At 32.4% G+C, this 22,628-nt stretch overlaps 2 pseudogenes; both read right to left on the bottom strand.

The window, feature by feature from the left end:
- Positions 1-2,905: 2,905 nt before the first annotated feature.
- Positions 2,906-4,366, bottom strand: LOC149538948 (sphingosine-1-phosphate lyase pseudogene; annotated as a pseudogene).
- Positions 4,367-8,172: 3,806 nt separating this feature from the next.
- Positions 8,173-22,628, bottom strand: part of LOC149538947 (sphingosine-1-phosphate lyase-like) — a 58,332-nt pseudogene continuing 43,876 nt past the window's right edge.

The raw sequence follows: 22,628 nt of genomic DNA, 5'->3' as shown, positions 1-22,628 counted from the left end.
AATCCAACTTTCATTTTCCAAAGCATCTTTAATATTTCTATGTTGAAATTCAACAAGCAAACATCTACCATTCAATTGATTTATTGTCATTATTCCATCTCACTTGTCTCCAATGATCTAATCAAATGCATGGTGCCTTCTACCATATCTTGCTAGCATAGGTACTTTGCATTTGGAATTTGTTCCACTGACCTCTTCATGATCATCTATATTAAGCTTGGATCCCACTATCTGTGACTTGGGTCCATCAGACTTGGTTTGCTCTAGCAACAACATAGTAGATTCTAACTATGATTTAGGTCCTATAAATTATGACTCAAGTTGTACTAGATGTAAATTGGTAACTTTTGGAGATTCTAGGGACTTTGGATGTGAGGCCTCCTAAATTTCAAGTTGATTTGGAAAAGCATCAAGTTCATAATAGACAAATCTTTTGTAACCCTCAGGTTCTTTGTTTCTCTCTTCTTCACTCTTATCTGCAAACTCATCAATTCTCACATGTGCAATTACTATGATTTTATGAGTAAACAAATTTCAATATTTGTATGCTTTACTTTTGTAGGAGTATCCTAGGAATATCCCTTCATCACCTTTGACATCAAATTTACCTTTCCTAGATTCCTTCAAGATATAACATTTTCTACCAAACACTTTAAAGTAACTTACATTAGGTTATAGCCATACCATAGTTCATAAGAAGTTTGATTTGAGTCTTTCTTCAACTATACTTTGTTCAAGGTACGCACTACAGTACTAATTACTTCCTTCCAGTATTTGATTATAACATTCTTTTCTATCATCAATGTTCTTGTACAATCCATGATGGATCTATTCCTTCTTTCATCTATACCAATCTATTGAGGTGTGCTAGGGGCTAATACCTGTCTCTTAATTCTTTTTTCAATGCAAAATTCATTGAATTCATTGGAAATGAATTCACCACCTCTATTTGATGTCAAACATTTTAGTTTCTTCCTAGTATCTTTCTCTACTCTTGCCAGATACCACCTAAATTTTTGAAAAGCTTTTGATTTTTCTTTTAGATACATTAAAATTATCATTCTAGAATAATCATCAACAAATAAAATAAAATACTTATCTCCAATATAACTCTCTATTCCAATAGGTCCACATAATTCTATATGAACTAGCTCTAGGACTTCTTCTAAATGATAGTCCTTGCTTCTGAAACTTGTCTTTCCCATCTTACCAATTTAAGAAATTTTGTATAGACCCATATCAAGTTTCCTTAGACTAGGAATACCTCTTAATCTTTTCTTTTTTCTTATCTTGATTAGATTATCAAAGTTTACATGACATAATCTTTTCTACCATAACAAACTTTCTTCTACTTGAGCAATAAACATGAACTATCATTGAGATCTAGGTAGAATAGATTACCTTTTGTTTGTTTACCAAACCCAACCAGATTTCCTTTTCCATCCAATAGTTTTTCCTTCCCATTCATGAATTCTACCTTGAATCCAATGTTATTCAACTATGCCACACTCAGTAGATTATATTTATTCCTTCAACCTAGTAAGCATTATTACATCTAAGTTCATTGGTTAGTGAGATATAACCTTTTCCCTTTATGCAACAAGATTCATTGTTTCCAAATCTCATACTGCCACCATCATAATATTGTATGTGTTCAAACTTTGTTTTATCACCAGTCATATGAGATGAACAATTACTATCAATAATCGATGTAACTTTTTCTCTAACATGAGAGATAAGTGCCATTTTATCTTCTTCATCATTAAATTCATCTTTTATAGAAATATATACCATTTCATCGTATTTTTCTTCCTCCTCACTTTTAGATTGATTTCTTTTAGACTTTTTGGCTTTCTTTTGTTGGTAAACAGATTGGTTCTTTTTAATTTAACTCTCAAATGCCCAAATTTGAAAAAATAACCCAATACCAATAATTAGATAATCTATCATCAGCTTGATATATTTCCTTTGAATTGAAAGGTACAACTCCCTTATCGAGTGATATTCAATGAATTTTTTTGTTCCTAAACTAATTGGGTACATTCTTAACCTGAGAATGGAAGAGGGAAAACCAAGCTAGCCCTAGATTGAACTAACTCGGGTAGTGAATTTAACCCTAAACCTAGCCAAATACAAGAATCCACTCTTCATATGGCTTCCCAACATTGGTAATGTAGAAATGAATACTATAAATGTAAATACAATGAAACTAAAATGAAAAGAAGATTAAATGTCCTAATCTTTGCAACAAGAACAGTTGAAAATACTTTGATCTACAACCCATTCGCCATTTGCTTCAAGATGTAAGAAAGTGTCCAAAACTAAATACAACCATGCTTTGATTGATTATAATTAGAAAAGATATAATCAAAGACTCTAATTCAAAATAAAACCTCTTTTGTATTGACCACTGCAAATAAGAATACTCAGACTCTATTTGCTCACAATCCTTTTGCCAAATCAATTACAAAAATCAGAATATAAATTCCCCTAAATACACAAAATGAAATGCATAAACTACTGTCTTCCCTCTACTCTAGCAATCCTACTTTTTGCAGAAAAGAAGAATCTCTTCCATGTCATTGAATTCCATATTTAACATCTTCTCTACCTGGCAGTGACCTTTTAGTTACCAATATAATTTATTCTTTAAAACACAAAGGACAACTAAAAGGTTCATCTTCATGTGATAATAATATTCTTCCCTTTTCAATTTACAAGAAAGCATAATTTTCTATCTCATGTACAATAAGTTTGATCACCAAACAAATAATATGAAGAAAACCTCCAAATTTGTCTATGTATAATAATAAAAAATTAGAAATGTACATCTTGGCAAGTAATATCACCAAGAAATTCAAAATTCCTAAAATATTTTGAGAAAGTAACTAGCAGGTGTTTTCCATTAGGAAATCATCAAATCCTGCACTGTCCCTATGTTTGGCATCTTTGTAGTAGCTCTATATATTAGTGCCAAGCCATATTCAAATGCCTTTAGATTTTCTTGCACAGTAGCAACACATTCTCTAAGATCTTTCAAGAAATCTTCTCCTATTACAGTATGTTGAAGAGTAAGACAAATGTGTATGCTATTTATTCTTTGTAGGGCATTCAAGTGCCACCCACGCAAAGACATAACATCATTCACTTAAAAAATATCAACCTCATCTAATCCAAATGCAACAACAGTCATTTCTAGTCTTCCCAAAACAAATAATTCTAGAATTTGTTTTATTCCACATATCTAAATGTTAGCCTTGTTGAATGCTTTTCAAAACTTCCATAATTTCCTTCGTAACCTCCAAATATCCTTCCTCACCAATAGACATCATGGATTCCTAGGCACCAACAACCAAACCATCAAGCCTACTTCTAGCAACATTGGGGGAAACATAAAGTCCTCCTGACCACTCTGTTATAGTCACAAATTGGTGCCTAGTTTGTGAGCAAAAGGAAGAACAAAACCTCCCAGAAAGAGATCAATATGCAAGAAAATATTGAACTACAAAGAAAAATCACCAAGATCACCATGAGCAAATCCTGGTGCAAAGCCAAAAATCATCATTGTATTCTTGTTCATATAACGCTTGATCACTTTTACATTTGCTTAAAAATCTCCATTTATAGGTACATGCCATAGCTTAATGTTCAAGTATTGAGCAGCTTTATCATATGCAGAATGAGCTGAATTTAGAATTATCATTTATGGTTTCATAATTCCCTTCTTTGCTTTTATATAATCTCATGAAGATTTTACTGCAAGCAATATACTTTTTGTGCCCCTTGAACTCATATTACCACAAATTTTCCCTCCTAATGTTTTCTTTCTACTACCAAGAATGCTTATAGTCATTTCTACTACCTCCCCCTCAAAGTGTGCTATACTTGGGAAGATTACTAGATGTAGTGGGTTTGTATGAGAAAACATGGAATATGCTTCATTTATCAAGGAAAAGTGTCGATTAGATTCACTCCCACCAATGTACATTGTACCAAAGCACCTTCCCTTCCCTTGCACATCTTTTGATTTCTCAAATTTAAGCTTTTCTAATACTATGATGTCAAGTCCAGCTCTTAGAAGCTCAGTCAGCTAGTTTTCTTGTCCAGATTTCATACTAGATTGTAGCTTGTCCACAACCTATGCCTAGTGATTTTGTATGCCTTGACTTTCTTCAGTAGATCTTTAGCTATTGAATTAGTCTTGACATGGTTGCATATGGGCTGCAATATTTGGTGTAAAACCTTGGAGAGAGATAGTTTACCATTAGCCATATGTAATGTTAGTGTTGTTCTTTAGCAACCCGCAAGCACTGTCATATGATTCATCCACTTGCAGCTTCCATGAATCTTTATTATTAATATCCATACTGTCGGTTATCACTAATTCACATTTCAATGTCTGGTCCTTCCATCAAAAATTTGTGAGCATTCTCTTATTGTTGAATATCATTGACTTTCAATGATCCTTCAACTAAAGTATATACACTACAGAGCTCTCAATCTCTGATTATTTGATGAGCGCACGAGATTATAACTACCCAAAATATTATACAAGTGACCACAATTTGGGAACACCAAAAATTGAGGGCCTTTCATTTCTTCAATCATTTTGTTGAACATTTTACATGTACGAAATTATATTTTGGGATTGGAACAACATATTTTCTTCTCATCACTATCTCTGTAATGGCACAAGATCATTGGCTTTGGTCACATGTGTTTCCTGAATACTCATGGAAGATAGACATGTCTCATGAAGAATAAATTTTTGCCAATCTTTCAAAACCCAATGCACTTAATCAAATAACTTACAACCATTTCTCATGATCTTGATAAGGCTTGAATTTCCCTTGTGCTGTGGAATATATATATATATATAATATTTATATTTATATTTATATTGCTATCTTCACTTCTTAGAACATGTTCCATGGAATTCAAGCCCTTTGATCATATCAAAATTACATGAGTTCAAGAGAACTGAGTCAGTGTAATTAAAATACATGGTCATACATTTGCAGATTGGGCTCATATACATAAGGCTATGCTTTTTATTTTCTATGCCACAAACTATACAATTGTCAAGGATGCCTGATGTTTGATTGTCTCTAATAAGTACAAACCATGAACTGTGATGAGCTATAATGGTATGTCATTGAACATTAGTAATCAGGCTTTATAATTTAAAATGAGTATTCTGACTCATGATCTAAACTTAGATTCTAAATTTTCACCTCTACACTTATGATCTTTTAAACTAATGATCTCATGATCTAAAATTTTAAATGTGATTCCAAGCCAAAGTGCTATGTACATTTGAATTGTATATTAAGCTTTCAAAATTTAAACTTGAGGGTTAGGATTCCAGTTCAATGCTTTCACCAAACATTGACTTCTTACAGACCAAATCCTACAACATCATAATCATCAAAACAAACCAACATAAGATTTACTTGACAGGGCTGACTTGGAAGCTTAATATTGGGGGACTGGAAGTATGCCTATAGCTAGCTTTGAGTGGGGATGGTGTGCTGCAAAATAAATAAAGAATCTAGAATTTGTATCAAAAGACAAGTGCCTTATCCATTGCGCTACAAAGTTGAGCCAAAAAGAGGGTAAACATAGAGCTACTTACCGGGAGGGTGGAGGGGAGCAAGGCAAAATTAAAATAGGGAAAGTGAACAACAACACAATGATGCAAGGAAAAACTGAACTAGGCAAGCCATAATTTGGAAAGAAAAACATATTTACAAATAGGGGAGGAAACCTCACCAAAAGGAGGGGGAGCATAATGAAACTCATACATGGCCATTAACCGGTTGTGAAAAGAAGGAGCCATTCTAAAAAAATGCATGGTATCCCAACGAAGTAACCCATATAAACTATAATTTAATGAACCCCTCAATACTGAAAGTCAACTCAATAAAATGAAGAAATCTTGTAAGAAAAGTATTATATCCAAAGAGCCATGCTTCATCATAGAATTCCAGTTTTTCTTTATCCTTTTGCATGGAAGATTCCAGGCCATTCCCAACCTCAAATTGGAACAAAAATTTCTCAAATATCTCCAAAGAAAACACTTCATCATCTTTATCATTTAAACACTTGAGACTGCCATAATTTGGAGGACTTTCAACATACTTGACAACCTCAAATTTTGAGCAGGCATCTCTAATTTTAGGATAAACTTTGACTAAGATAACTTCCTTATCTTCCTCACCAATTAAATCTAAAAATCTTCTATCCAAAATAGAAACATGGGATAATGAATCAAAACCTGAAGCTGTCACATCCCATTCTTGAACAATCAGTAAAAGCTAAGAGATAACCTCTTCTTTACAAGGCAACATGTTTTTTGAAGTCATGGATGGTATCAACTACTATAACCTTTTAACTTCTTCAATCTCAACCATACTTTCATCTTGAAACTCAAAGGAAGAGTTAGAAAAGAATGTCCCTTCATCTATTTGACATCATGGAATCTTATCATAGCATATTGTTGGAACCAATACATCTTTAATATTGCTTTCTATTAACATAAGATCAAACTTCAAAAAAAAACTTCCTTTACTCTCAAAATAATTGACCTTTTCCTCATTCAAACAATTAGGCTGAAAATGTAAATTATAAAAACATCCATCATTACTTACTTGAAGGTCATCTTGTATATGTTGTTCTTCTTCTTGTTCATGCAACACATGTAATTAGATGATGGTGGACTCCTCATTTTTAGCTTTTTGGAGATCTTCACATGCATGCTCTTGTTCCTTGGGTTCTTGCACTGGAGGTTTCTTCTTGACGAGGAAAGAGCCATAGGCAGCCTTCAACCAATTCACACTTCTTGCCATATCTTCTATAACTTCTTTAATTGGGTTTTTGAATCCTGGGATGAAGATAAAGATGTCTAAAACATCTTCATCTCTTGCTAGCATCCAATCTTTTAAAATTTCTGAATATTTCAAAAATATTCCTCAACAGAGCTACCAATCTCCATCCTAGGGAAGGTACCTCAAATTCTGAAAATGAAAGCGTTGAACTGCTTGACCAAAAATTCTAATAATTAAAAAGATAGAGTCACCATCTCCAAGTAGCAGAGATAATAATAAACTAAGTAAAACTCCACACTAATCTTTTTTTCTGCTCCCCAGTAGAGTCACCAAAAATCTATTGGTAAATAGATTGGTTCTTTTTAATTTAACTCTCAAATGCACAAATCTGAAAGAATGACCTGATACCAATAGTTGGATAATCTATCATCAGGTTGATAGATTTCCTCTAAATTGAAAGGTACAACTCCCTTATCAAGTGATATTCAATGAATTTGTTTATTCCTAAACTAACTGGGTACATTCTTAACCTGAGAACGAAAGAGGTAAAACCAAGCTAGCCCTAGACTGAACTAACTTACCTAGCCAAATCCAAGAATCCGCACTTCATATGGCTTCCCAACATTGGTAATGCAAAAATGAATACTATAAATGTAAATAATATGAAATTTAAATGAAAAGAAGATTAAACATCCTAATCTTTGCAACAGGAATAGTTGAAAATACTCTAATCTACAACCCATTCGCCATTTGACTCAAGATGTAAGAAAGTGTCCAAAACTGAATACAACCATGCTTTGATTGATTATAATAAGAAAAGTAATAACAAAACACTCTGATTCAAAATAAACCTCTTTTGTATTGAACACTACAAATAAGAATAGTCAAACTTTATTTTCTCACAATCCTTTTGCCAAATCAATTACAAAAATTAGAATATAAAATCCCCTAAATACAAAAAATGAAATGCATAAACTATTGTCTTCCCTCTACTCCAGTAATCCTACTTTTTGCTAAAAAAGAAGAAACTCTTCCATGTCATTGAATTCCATATTTAAAATCTTCTCTGCTTGGCGGTGACCTTTCAGTTACCAATATAGCTAATTCTTTAAAACACAAAGGACAACTAAAAGGTTCATCTTCATGTGATAATAATATTCTTCCCTTTTCAAGTTATAGGAAAGCATAATTTTCTATCCCATGTATGATAAGTTTGATCACCAAACACATAATATGAAGAAAACCTCCAAATTCATCTATGTTTAATAAAAAAATTAGAAATGCACATCTTGACAAGTAATACCACTAAGAAAGTCAAAATTCCTGAAATCTTTTGAAAAAGTAACTAGCAGGTGTTGTCCATATGGGCAATCAGCAAAGCCTACACTATCCCTTTGTCTGGCATCTTTGTAGTAGCTCCATATATTGGTGCCAAGCCATCTTCAAATGCCTTTAGATATTCTTGCATAGTAGCAAAACATTCTTTAAGATCTTTCAAGAAATCTTCTGCTATTACAGTATGTTGAAGAGTAAGACAAATGTGTATGCTATTTGGTCTTTGTAGGGCATTCAAGTGCCACCCATGCAAAGACATAACATCATTCACTATTAAAATATCAACCTCATCTGATCCAAATGCAACATCAGTCATGTCTGGTCTTCCCAAAACAAATAATTCTAGAATTTTTTTTATTTTGCATATCTAAATGTTAGCCTTGTTGAATGCTTTTCAAAACTTTCATAATTTCCTTCGTAGCCTCCAAATATCCTTTCTCACCAATAGACATCATGGCTTCCAAGGCATCAGCAACCAAACCACCAAGCCTACTTCTAGTAATAGAGGGGGAAACATAAATTCCTCCTAACCACTCTGTTACAGTCACAAATTGGTGCCTAGTTTGTGAGAAAAAGGAAGAACAAAACCTCCTAGACAGAGATCAACATGCAAGAAAATATTGAACTACAAAGAAAAATCACCAAGATCACCATGAGGAAATCCTAGTGCAAAGCTAAAAATCATCATTGTATTCGTGTTCATATAGTGCTTGATCACTTTTACATCTGCTTAAAAATCTTCATTTATAAGTACATGCCATAGCTTAATGTTCAGGTATTGAGAAACTTTATCATATGAAAAATGAGCAAACTTTGGAATTATCATTTATGGTTTCACAATTCCCTTCTTTGCTTTCATATAATCTCGTGAAGATTTTATTGCAAGAAATATACTTTTTGTGCCTCTTGAACTCATATTACCATACATTTTCCCTCCAAAAGTTTTTTTCTACTACCAAGAATGCTTGCAGTCATTGCTACTACCTCCCCCTCAAAGCATGCTATACTTGGGAAGATGTCCAAATGTAGTGGGTTTGTATGAGAAAATATGGAATATGCTTCATTTATCAAGGAAAAGTGTCCATCAAATTCACTCCCACCAATGTATACTATACCAGAGCACCTTCCCTTCCATTACACATCTTTTTATTTCTCAAATTTAAGCTTTTCTAATACTCTGATGCCAAGTCCAGCCCTTGGAAGCTTAGTCTACTAGTTTGCTTGTCCAAATTTCACACTAGAGTGTAGCTTGTCCACAACCCGTGCCTAGTGATTCTGTATGCCTTGAATTTCTTTAGTAGATCATTATTTTATGCATTAGTCTTGAAATGGTTGTGTACAGGCTGAAATATTTTGTGCAAACCCTTGGAGAGAGATGATTTAACATCAGTTGGATGTAATGCTAGCATTTTTCTTTAGCAACCCACAAGCACTATCATAGGATTCATCCACCTGCAGCTTCCATGCATCTTTATTATTAATATCCATACTATCAGTTATCACTAATTTACATTTCAATGTTTGGGCCTTCCATCAAAAATTTTGCACTCATCTCTTGTTGTTGAATATCATTGACTTTCAACGATCCTTCAACTGAAGTATATACACTACTAAGCTCTCAATCTCTAATTATTTGATGAGCACATGGGATTATAACTACCTAAAATCTTATATGAGTGACCACAATTTGGGAATTCCAATAATTAAGGGCCTTTTATTTCTTCAATCATTCTGTCAAACTTTTTACATGTACTAAATTGTATTTTGGGATTGCAACAACATATGTTCTTCTCATCAATATCTCTTCAATGGCACAAGATCACTGGCTTTGGTCGCATGTTTTTCCTCAATACTAGTGGAAGATAGACATGTCTCATGAAGAATAAATTTTTTCCAATCTGTCAAAACCCAATGCACTTTATCAAACAACTCACAACCATTTCTCATGATCTTGATAAGGCTTAACTTTCCTCATTGGTGCTATGGAATATATATATATATATATATATATATATATATATATATATATATATATATATCTTCACTTCTTAGAACATGTTCCATGGAATTTGAGCCCTTTGATCATATCAAAATTACATGAGTTCAAGACAACCGAGTCGGTGTAATTAAAATACATGGTCATACATTTGTAGATTGGGCCCATATCCATAAGGCTATGCTTTTTATTTTCTATGCCACAAACAATGCAATTGTCAAGGATGCCTAATGTTTGACTATCTCTAATAAGTACAAACCACAAACTATGATAAGCTATAATGGTATGTTATTGAACATTAGTAATTAGGCTTTATAATTTAAAATGAGTATTCAGACTCATGATCTAAACTCAAATTTTGGATTTGCACCTCTAAACTTAAGATCTCATAATCTAAACTTTTAAATTTGATTGTGAGCCAAGTGCTATGTACATCTAAACTATATATTAAGCTTTGAACATTTAAACTTGAGGGTTAGGATTCAAGTTCAATGCTTTCACCAAACATCAACTTCTTATAGGTCAAATCCTGCAACATCATAATCATCAAAAAAAACCAACAGAAGATTTACTTGATGGGGATAACTTGGAAGCTTAATATTGGGGGACTGGAAGTATGCCTACATCTTCTTGAGTGATACCTTAGCTTCAAATGAAAACTCAAGATCGCTAGAACTAGGAATATAATTATCATAGTTATCTAGTTCAAATGTTGTCAACCTTCCAATGAGTGCATCCAAAGTTATCTTGTTATTTGGATCACACCTCATTTCTTGAATAGCAGACACTCTAATTGCATAGATAGGAAGAAGGGTTATGAGTACCTTGCTTACCATTGTTACAGCATCAATTGTTCCTCCAGAGGCTTTTATAGCACTAACACTAGCTTTGATTCTATCAATATATTTTACAATATTTTCATTTGATCAAACTCACCTCTCAAGCTTTTTACCTTGGCTTACATTATCAAAACCTCCATAGATATCCTGCAGTTTGTTCCAAATTTCATGAGTAGTGGTACATCCTTTGGCTCCAGCAAATTTAGCATAATTAAGAGTTGATGCTATGTCAATATTCATGATATTATGATTTTTCTTTTCAACAATTTCTTCAACAGACATTATACCAATAGGAGCTGTGTAAGCAACATTTAGAAATATAAGATGAGTAATTGAGAGGGGAGGTGTGAATCAGTTACCATAAAAATAAATCCTAGATCCCTTAGATGTCAATACAAATCATAACTCTATGTAAACTATATTCTGTTGTAACTCAACAAATACACATGCACTCGGTTTATACTATCAAATATTGTAACTCAGTAAATATTGAAGTTGTTGAGATCTGATTGAAAAGATCATTATTGAGAGAGATTATTGAAAGAAGGATATTGTTGAAGAAGACTATGTGTTTCAATCATTTTTTTGTCACTGATGTTAAACCTGCTATTTTTGGTAAGAAAATTGCTCATAAGATTCAAGTACTATCACTTAGTTGATTAATGAAGAGGATTTGATCAATAAGATGTAACAAAAGCACCTAGAGGAAAGGTTTAGTTATGATTATGTAATTAAGTACAAGGATCAGTTAAGACAGTGATGATATGATGTATTGATAATCTATTTAAGGTTACAAATGTTGGCTATAGTAAGAAAGTTTAGAAGAACAAGTTACACAAAGTTTGTCTATCAAGCTTGACCAAGTTGATAGTAGGTGTCGAAAAAAGTTAGTACAAGCCAAGTAGAAATTTAGTTGGAGCCAAGTAAAATCAAATTCTAGTGGATGTCAAGCAAAATAGTTGATGCTGAGCATCAATAAACTTTAGTTGATGCCGAGTGACACAGTATGTGTCGAGCATCAGAAGGCTGATAATGCCAAGCTACTACATTATTTTAAAGATTAAAGATTTGTTAAATCTAAGCCAACAATTTTGTTTTCTTGAATTTTGTGAACCAAGTGGAAGATAAGGATGATGAGCTGGTGGCACAGAATTTGAGGTAAACCATTTTTAGGCAAATTCAAAGTGGATTCTAGGAGAAGTTCTTAGAAGAGGTATGAGATATGGGGTAGATACATTGTATCCTACCTAATCCATCTGAACCCTAATTTGGATGATGGAGAATGAGCATAAAAATATCTAAATTTCCTATTAATAGGAATGCTTGGTCATGAAGTAAAGCTGCCATGAAGTAAAGACCTAAGGAAAAAAAGGAGGTAAGGGTTTTGCTTCATCAGGTGACCTAAAAGAAGAGTCTACAATGGCATGTTAAGTAAGAAGGCTTAAGGAGATTAATGCTTAAAGGGTGAACAAGCTATCAAACCTATAAAGTATGAAGGCCAAAAAAAATTAAGGACTAAATAGAGATCTATAATCTACAAGAGAAGTAAGTTGTATCAGATCAAAGCTCTATTATTACTCTCTAACAATTGTGTCAATCTAGGGTAAATCCTTTAGATTAAGGTTGACCTAATAGTCATTTGTAAATCCTTTAAATTGGTGGCATTCCAAGAGAATGGAATAAATTTCTCTAACAAGACTCACTCCTAATAAGGTGATTGAAATTCTCTGACAGGGTCACATTTAATAGTGTGTATTGTAACCTTTAATGGGTTGGCCTTTCACAGGGCATCACTTCAAAAGAGTAAAAAAGAGTAGCATGTTATTAGTGGTTTTTACCAAATTGGATTTCCACATAAATCATTGTGTCAAGTGTGTTGATGAACCTGTTATGTTTCATGCTTTATATTTCTACAAGTTGATTTGACAGTAACTTACAAGTTTTTAAGTGATTGCATAATCTTATAGATGCATGCATGGATATGAATGTTTTATGGGTTCGCTGAGTTGTAAAGATTTTTATTTATACATCTGGACCTTGGATAAATGGTTCACCTCCCCTAGTTATTCTAAAAAATTCTAACAATTGGTATTAGCACCATTTTCTTAAAACTCGGACTAGTTTGAAGGTACTAGAAGCAGACAGATCAAGATGTCAAAAAGAGATGTACCCAAGCTTAATAGAGACAACTTTCCTACGTGGAAAAGTTTGATGAAGCTACACCTTGGATAACTTGGAGATTATGTACAATCTATCATTTCAATGGAACATGCTAATCTTGTTGGAGCCCTAACTGCTAAAGATATGAAGAAGAAGAAAGAACACAATTAGCGATGTTGGAGATTGCCTTTGCTCTAAGCTATGCCGAATTTGATGATATCAAAGGCTATGATACTGAAAAGAAAATATGGGATGCCCTAAACACTATCTATGGAGAAGACAAAAATGTTCAAAGAGCTAAATTTGGTAGTCTCAAAATTAAGTTTGATGATATGAGAATGGAAGAAGGTGAAAATATTTCTCAATATGTTGCTAGAATAAAAGAAGTTGTTAGTGCAATAAAAGGAGCTACTAGTTAGATAGATGATGATACTGTGCTCAGAAAAGTCTTGAGAATAATACTACCTATTTATGCTATTAGAGTTTGTGCAATTAAAGAACTGAGATGTATTCTAGGAAATGATTTGACCCTGAAGGTCTAGTAGGTAGACTCATTGCTTTTGAGCTATCTGACTATGACAATTACAAACTTGAGAGTCTTGAATCTACTTTCAAAGCTAAGTTGTTATTGAAAGATTCTAATGAGGTGAAGTAGAAGAAGAAGAGAAAGATAAAATATGTGTCTAGTGATAGTGATATAAATGAGGACGATGTTGAATAATTGGAAGCACTACTAGCAAGAAGATTCCACAGAGGTAAAGGCAAGTTCAAAGGTAAGTTATCTATCATTTGTTTCAATTACAATGAGGTTGGTCATATTGCTGCAAGATGTGCACAAAAGAAGAACTAAAAAGGTGGTGAAAAATAAAAAAATAAAAGAGAAGATGACAACAAAGATTGCAAAGATAAAGGCAAGAAGTCATGCTACATTGATGAAGAGAAAACAAAGGATCATTCTGATGAACATAATGATGAAGTGGTGTATGTTGCAATGAAGGATGAATCTAATGAAGATGAGTCAATTGCCCTTGTTACTTGTGTCAACAAAAATGATAGATGGATCATTGAAAATGGATGCTCACATCATAAGACTAGAGACAAAAGTAAGTTCATTACCCTAAATTGTTATGAAGGAAATAGTGTAAGATTTTGTAATGATGCATCATGTTTGATAAAAGGAAAAGGTTCTATCAAACTGACATACAAGATTCCATGTGACAATGCTTACTATGTTGAAGGACTAAACTATAATCTTTTAAGAGTGTTAGAATTGAATAATTCAGGATGTAAGGTTGAATTTGAAAACAAGATTGCTAAGATATATGACACAAATGGGAAACTAATTGGAAAAGGTGATCAATTTAGAAGTAATCTATTCTATCTTGATATAGAGGATGCTACTTGTCTTGCTATAAGATTTGATGATGTGTGGCTATGGAAAAAGAGGTTATGTCATGTTAATTTTGATAACTTAGTTAGTATCAGTAACATGAAGAAACTTAGAGGTTTTTCTAAGTTGAAGAAACTTGACAATTAAATGTGTAAACAATGTTAGTTAGGCAAAATCACAAAGTCAAGCTTTAAGAGTAAATCTTATACCTCTAAAGAAATACTAGAGATTGTTCATACTGACTTGTGTGAACCAATTGATCTGTAAAGCTACAAGGGAAATAAGTACATAATGCAATTTGTTGATGATTATTCTAGAACGATGATAGTCATGTTTTTGAAACATTAATCTAATGGTTTTCAAATGTTTAAGTGGTACTTAGCAAGAGTCAACAAAGAAAAAAGCAAGAGTCTAAAATATTTGATATTAGATAGAGGAGGAAAATTCATATCAAATGAGTTTGAGATGTTCTGTAATGATAGAGGAATCAAAAGACATACATCTGCCCCCAGAACACCTCCAAAAAATGGAATAGTTGAAAGGAGAAATGTATCTATAATGGACTGTGCTAGAACACTCATGATGGAGAAGAATGTTGCTCTAAAATACTAAAGAGAAGTTGTAAGTACAATTGTCTATACCTTGAACCATGTGCAAATCAAGAAAGGTACTCATTCAACACCTTTTGAACTATGGTATGGATATCCACCCAATTTAAAATACTTTAAGGTATTTGGAAGTAAGTGTTACATTCTTAAAGATGTTAGGAATGGAAAGCTTGATGCAAAAATTCAAGAAGGTATATTCCTAGGATACTCCACGAGAAGTAAATTTTATAAGTGTTTGAATACTAACAATAAAAAAGTTGTGGAAAGTGCAAATGTGAACTTTGATGAATATACAAAAGTACATGAGGCTGAACCTATGAAAGAACTAGAAGAATACAAATTGTTTGTATACTTTTATGAAGGTATGTCTACTAAAAAAGATGTTTTAAATCAAGTTTCAAACCAACAACAAGTTTCAGTGACTGCTGAGTCACATCCTGTGAATGCCAAGTTGCATTTAGGAACTGAGCTACATTTAGATGTTGAGTTACAAAATGAAGTGGGTGCACATTTTGATTCTGAGATTAACACACACGAAAGAGATGTTGAGATACCTTTATAGAGATGTACATAGTAATTCTAAAGTTGAAACACAAAATGAAGAAACAAGAGCTGAGCCAAGATTTTTCAAATATGTCAAAAGAGATCATCCTAGTACTCAATTCATTAGAGATAAAGATGCTAGGCCAATGAAAAGAAAAAAATTGAGAAGTGAATCATGTTTTCTAAGCATAAAGGAACCCAAAATAATGAAAGATGAATTAGAAGATGTGGACTAGTACAAAGCCATGAAAGAAGAGATTGAACAAATAGAAAAGAATAAAAGATGGAGTCTAGTTCCTAGACCAGAAGACAAAAATGTAATTGGCAGCAAGTGGGTATTTAGAAACAAGCTAGATAAAAATGGTGAAGTCATAAGAAATAAAGCAAAAATAGTTTGCAAGGGATATGCACAAGAAGAAGGAATTGACTACGGGGAAACATTTGCCCCTGTTGCTAGAATGGAAGGAGTAAGAACTCTAGATGCTTATGTTGCATACAAAGGTTTCAAATTTTATTAGATGGATGCTAAATCTACATTTCTGAATGGCATAGTAGAGGAAGAAGTTTACATAGAATAGCTAGAAGGTTTTGTTGATGTTAACAATAAGAACATGGTATGTAGACTACACAAAGCTCTATATGGTTTGAACAAGTACCAAGAGCATGGTACGAGAGACTTCATAATTATCTTGTGAAGATTGGATTTGAAAGGACTGATGATAACATCAATTTGTACATGAAGATAGAGAAAGGCAAAGGTATTTTGTTATCTGAAATATTTGTTGATGATATCATATTTGGAGGTCAACATGCTTTATGTAAGGATTTTGCAAATCAAATGAAGCAAGAATTTGAAATGCCTATGTTTGGAGAGATCAAATTTTTTGTGGGTTTGTAAGTATATCAGATAAAATATGGTATATACATCACTCAGTCAAAATATGTCAAAGAAATATTGAAAACTTTTGGATTGAAGGATTCCAAACTAGCAAGTACACCTATGGTGATAGGACATAAGTTGTCAAAGAATGATGATTTAGCTAAGGAGAACCAAACATTATATAGGTTTATGATTAGAAAATTGCAATATGTAGTGCATAATAGACTTGACATTGCATTATCTGTCAGGATAGTTACAAGATTATCTACTAATTATAGGGAGAATCACTTAATGGTTGTGAAGAGAATAATGAGATATTTGAAAGGAACATAAGAGTTTGGTTTATACCACAAGAAGAATGAAAAGTTTAAATTGAGAGCCTACACTGATGTTGATTGGGCTGAAAGCATTAATGACAGAAAGAGCACCAGTGGAGGAGCATTTTTCTTAAGCAAGAGACTAGTTACATGGACTAGTAAGAAACAAAATTGCACTTCACAATCTACTGTTAAAGTTGAATATGTTGCTGCTGCTATAAATTCTACAAACATTGTGCGGATCAAGCAGTTACTCAAAGGAATGAAGGAGGAGATCATAGAACTAGTGATACTTCATTGTGATAATACAAGTGCTATCAATATATCAAAGAATCCAGTGATGCACACAAAGATTAAACACATTGCAATCAAGTATCATTACTTGAGTGAATTAGTTCAATATAAAGAGGTGAAGATGGAATATGTTAACACAAAGGAGCAAATTGCTGATATCTTAACAAAACCATTACCTAAGGATGCTCATGAGTATCTAAGAGGTAAATTAGGGGTGATACCCTCTTAAAGGCTATCTAAATAACAAGAGGAGTGCCCTACATCAAACATGCTAATATTCATTTAATAAAAATTGATGCAATGGATCTTACTTTAGGAGTTTCCTAAAGTAATCAAAGAGTTGAAACTTCAAATCAATCACAAGCAAGGTGACAAAGGGAGAAACTGAAGAAAATGCAAAAGCCTATATCTACATGTTTTAAGATGACAATTTTTTTGGTATATGTCTTTGGCATTGTTTTCAAAGAGGGAGCTATTATACTAATCAAGAGTCATAATAGATAAGGAGATATTGATCAAGAGCTAGAAAAGAGAGATTTACTAATCAAAAGGAAGATAAATAAAAGAGGGAGATATTCATTATAAATGCTGACATATTCCTGATCAAAAGTATCAAGAGATTGTTGTGAAAGATATGAAGAGTGTTACTGATCAACAATATCAAAAGTAAACATATGTATGATGAAGAAGATAGAAAACAATGTAATAACTAGGTAGAAATCCTAGTCCACTTAGTAAGTGGGAGATATAGGAAGGAACTCAAAGGGAGTTATAAAAAAGAGTTTTGTAACCTAATCAGAAGATGGAAGCTACTGATGGAGGGAGAAATTTTGATACAAGTTTTTATTTTTGATATTTTCTTACTATTTTACCCTAGTTAGTTTGATTGAACAAGATGTTCATCATTTGATTGACTTAGTTGATCAGTTTGGTTTGCCATCACTGCCAAAGAGGGAGATTGTTGAGATTTGATTGAAAAGATTATTATTGAGAAAGACTATTGAAAGGAGATTTTTGAAGAAGACTATGTGTTTCAATCATTGTTTTGTCACTGATTTCAAATCTACTATTTTATGGTAAGATAACTACTTATAAGATTCAAGTACTATCACTTAGTTGATTGATGAAGAGGATTTGATCAATAAGATATAACAAAAGCACCTAGAGGAAAGGTTGAGTTATGATTATGTAATGAAGCAGAAGGATTAGTTAAGACAGTGATGACATGATGTATTGATAATCTACTTAAGATTACAAATGTTGGCTACACTAAGAAGGTTTAGAAGAACAAGTTACACAAAGTTTGTTTGCCAAGCTTGACCGAGTGGATAGTAGGTGCTAAGCAAAGTCAGTGCAAGCCAAGCATAAAGTCAGTTGGAGCTAAGTAAAAGAAAATTTTAGTGGAATTCAAGCAAGATAGTTGATGTTGAGCAAAGTTTACTTGATGTCAAACATCAATAAACTTTAGTTGATGTCGAGTAACACAGTATGTGTCGAGCATCAGAAGGTTGATAATGCTGAGTTGTTGCATTATTTTAAAGATCAACTATTGGTTGAATCTGAGCTAACAAGTTTGTTTTCTTGAATTTTGTTAACTAGGTGGAAGATAAGGATGATGAGTTGGTGACACAAAATTTGAGGTAAACCATTTTTAGGCAAATTCAAAGTGGATTCTAGGAGAAGTTCCTAGAAGAGATATGAGATATGGGGTAGATACATTGTATCCTACCTAATCCATCTAAACCCTAATTTGGACGATGGAGAATCAACATAAAAATATCTAAATTTTATATTTATAGGAATATCTAGTCATGAAGCAAAGTTGTCATGCACAGAAACCTAAGGAAGAGAAGGAGGTAATGGTTGCTTCATCAAGTGACCTAAAAGAAGAGTTTGTAATGACATGTTAAGCAAGAAGGTTTAAGGAGATGAATGCTTGAAGGGTGAAAAATGTATTAGAGTTGCAAAGTATGAAGGCCAAGAAAAATTGAGGACTGAATAGAGATCTATAATCTACAAGAGAAGTTGTAAGTTGTATCAGATCAAAGCTCTACTATTACTCTGTAACAATTGTATTAGTCTAGGGTAAATCCTTTGGATTAAGATTGACCTAACAGTCATTTGTAAATCCTTTAAATAGGTGGCATTCCAGCTAAATGGCCTAAAGTCCTCTAACAAGGCTCACTCCTAACAGGGTGATTGAAATCCTCTAATAGGGTCACATTTAATAGTGTGTATTGTAACCCTTAACAGGGTTGGCCTTTCATAGGACATCACTTCAGAAGAGTGAAAATGAGTAGCATGTTATTGGTAGTTTTTTCCAAATTGGGTTTCTATGTAAATCATTATGTCAAGTGTGTTAATGAATATATTATGTTTCATTCTTTATATTTCTGCAAGTTGATTTTATAGTAACCTACAAGTTTTTAAGTGATTGCATAATCTCATGGATTCATGCATGGATATGAATGTTTTATGGGCTCACTAAGCTATGAAAAGTTTTATTTATATCTTGACCTTGAATAACTAATTCACCCCCCCTCTCAATTATTCTAAAGAATTCAAACAGAAATAGCTCAACAATTGCTTATAATGAACATCTTAAGATATTATTTGTGATCATACTCTAACTTAGTTGTATACACATAAAAGAAATAGTATGAACACAACTGACACCAAGATTTAACATGTAAACTCAATTTAGGAAAAACCACCAATTGCAACTAGTTACTGATTTTCACTCTTCTGAAGTGAGCCCTCTTAGGAGCCAACACTATTAAAGGTTACAAAACACATTGTTAGGTGTGACCTTATTAGAGGATTTAATCACCCTATTAGGAGTGGCCTTGTTAGAGGTCTTTAAACAATTCAATCTAGAAATGCCACCTTGTTAGAGGATTTACAAATATATTTAAAGCCAACTTTGTTAAGAGATTTAGATCAATTCTACAATGGTTAGAGAGTAACAATGAGATGACTAAATTTCTAATGCAACTAAATTGCTGATTATAGGTCTCAATTCTAGCTTGTATACTTGATCCTTCTTGATCGAATGTATCTTTGTAGCTCAACAAGGATATTCTCCTTATCCTTCTAAGTTGCTTCCTCTAAGCATTATCAATTCTTCTATTATGTTCCACACATTCAATCCTCAACTTGACCTTATATTTATATCTTGTACATTATCAAGTCAGTTTATATAAAACTTACAATAATTAAATTCCATCTTGTCAGTCAGTGAGAATCAACAAACAAATTAATTGAACTTAATATGCCAAACCAAGAAAATCTTTCGTTAGCTAACCCTGCTCAGTTGATACTAACCCAAAGCAATTTTCCTATGTTAACCAAGTGAACTTGTTTAACATTGCATATCCACAAAATTTCTTTGGTAATTGAGTGAGCTCAATTAACACATGTTCCATCCAAAATTTCCTTCATTAACCAAGTGAGCTTAGTTAACAATCAACTTGTACAAACTTTCCTTTGATGACCAAGTGAACTTAGTAGACACTATCTTTTGAACTAGGAAAACTCTGGAATGCTTAGGAAACATAGGAAACTATCTTCAATGCCCGAGTGAGCTTGGAATACATTGATTGGCAATGATATGACATTTTTTGTAACATCAAAGATAATATACAATTAATCAATTATTTCCAATAGTTAGTTAGTGATACAAGTGTTTGTAGTTACAAGGCATCAAATCCACCTAAATACATAGGTACCCTTGTTCCTAGAAATTTTCTATGAATTCACAATCCTAGTTCTAAAATTATGTGTTTATTTTTTTGTTTAATGATTTGATGTTGGTGTTGAGGTTTATATATTTTCTAGTTGTTCTTTAAAGTAATTATGAATCATAGAATATCCAATATATGGTTCCTATTTCTTAATTTAGAAGTATGTTTATAGAAACATATATGGGTGATCGAAAACATATATGTCCAAATAAATATACAAATTGAATTGATTGTGATAGTTAAGCTAATCATTTAAATGTGTAAGGATATGCATGGGTGCACTTATAAAGATTAGTAATAAGTTAAAATATAGTATTATATATCCTATTATACACACACTATCATTTAACTTATTACTAATATTTCTAAATGTACCTACATGCATCCTTACACATTTATATGATTAGTTTAATTATCACAACCAAGTTAATTTGTATATGTAATTGGACATAGATATATTCATCCATTTATGTTCCTATTGATTTACATCTAAATGTGCAAATAGTAACCATGTATTAGATATTCTAAAATTCATAATTTCTCTAAAGAATGATTGGAAAACATATAAACCTCAACACTAACATCAAATCATTAAATCAAAAAGATAAAAACATTATTCCAGAGCCAAGTATGTGACTATATATACATATATAACTTTATAAGTATACAACTTAGTAAAAGGCTAGCCTACTTTCTAGGGATTTGAACCTAGGACCTCCTAGGAACTAGGTTAGTAGTATGTCATTGTTCTACTTGTACTCCTTGGAATTATGAGTGACTGGACTTACTTTTAATGTGAAATAAGATGAGTAATTAAAATAAAATTTACTAAGGTAATTCTACTAGTTTGAATCCATGACCTAAGATATTGTAGGGATTCTTTGGACAATTAGGTTATCTAAATTCCTTAAAAATTAGGATTTTAGGATATGATATTAAGAAGAAAAAATATATTAAATTAAACTTTATAGATAATTATAATAGAATACAAATTAGTTTGATTTAACAAATATAATTTTTTATCAAATCAAACTCTATGGGTGCATGGTTGAGAAAACCCTATAACAATCAAAACCATATGAGTTTATCAATTCAATCTTTTAGATAAGTCATAAACTAGGCAAATGAAATAATCTAATTTTTTTCAAAGGATTGGTTGAGGATGTGAGATCTAGGTGTTAAAAATATATATTATCTAAAAAAACTATTTCTGTGGGACCTTTTAAAGGTAATTCTCTCATAATTCCATTGAGACCCTTATTCAACTCATCTAGGGGTTAAAAAGATGTTTTCAAATTTATGCTAGATTTATTTTCCAGAAGGCATAAAGAGAGATATATCAAACTTTATGGCAAGGTTCTTGGAAAGTCAAAGAGGCAAGGAAAAGTACTAATATCACATAGGCCTCATCAAGCCTCACCTAATTATTGAATGCAAGTGTGATAAATTGTTTCCATGGACTTCATAGTGGTACTACCCTTGAAACCATGAAGGTGTGATGTTATCATGGTTATATTGATCAATTGACTAAAGTAGCCTACTTCTCCCCTCTATAGTCTTCTTATAAAACTACCATAGTGGCAAGGTTTTCATGAGGGATATATTTAGACTTCATGAGGTTACAAAAAATATTATTTAGATAGGGATCTAGTTTTCATCTTAGAATTTTAAACTTCACTACAACATGCTTTAGGAA

This window comes from Cupressus sempervirens, chromosome 9 (genome assembly GCF_028749045.1).
Source record: "Cupressus sempervirens isolate cs-2001-9-10 chromosome 9, ASM2874904v1, whole genome shotgun sequence".
Lineage (NCBI taxonomy): Eukaryota > Viridiplantae > Streptophyta > Pinopsida > Cupressales > Cupressaceae > Cupressus > Cupressus sempervirens.
The sequence above is the reverse complement of the archived record's forward strand: the minus strand, read 5'-3'. Positions and strand labels throughout refer to the sequence as shown.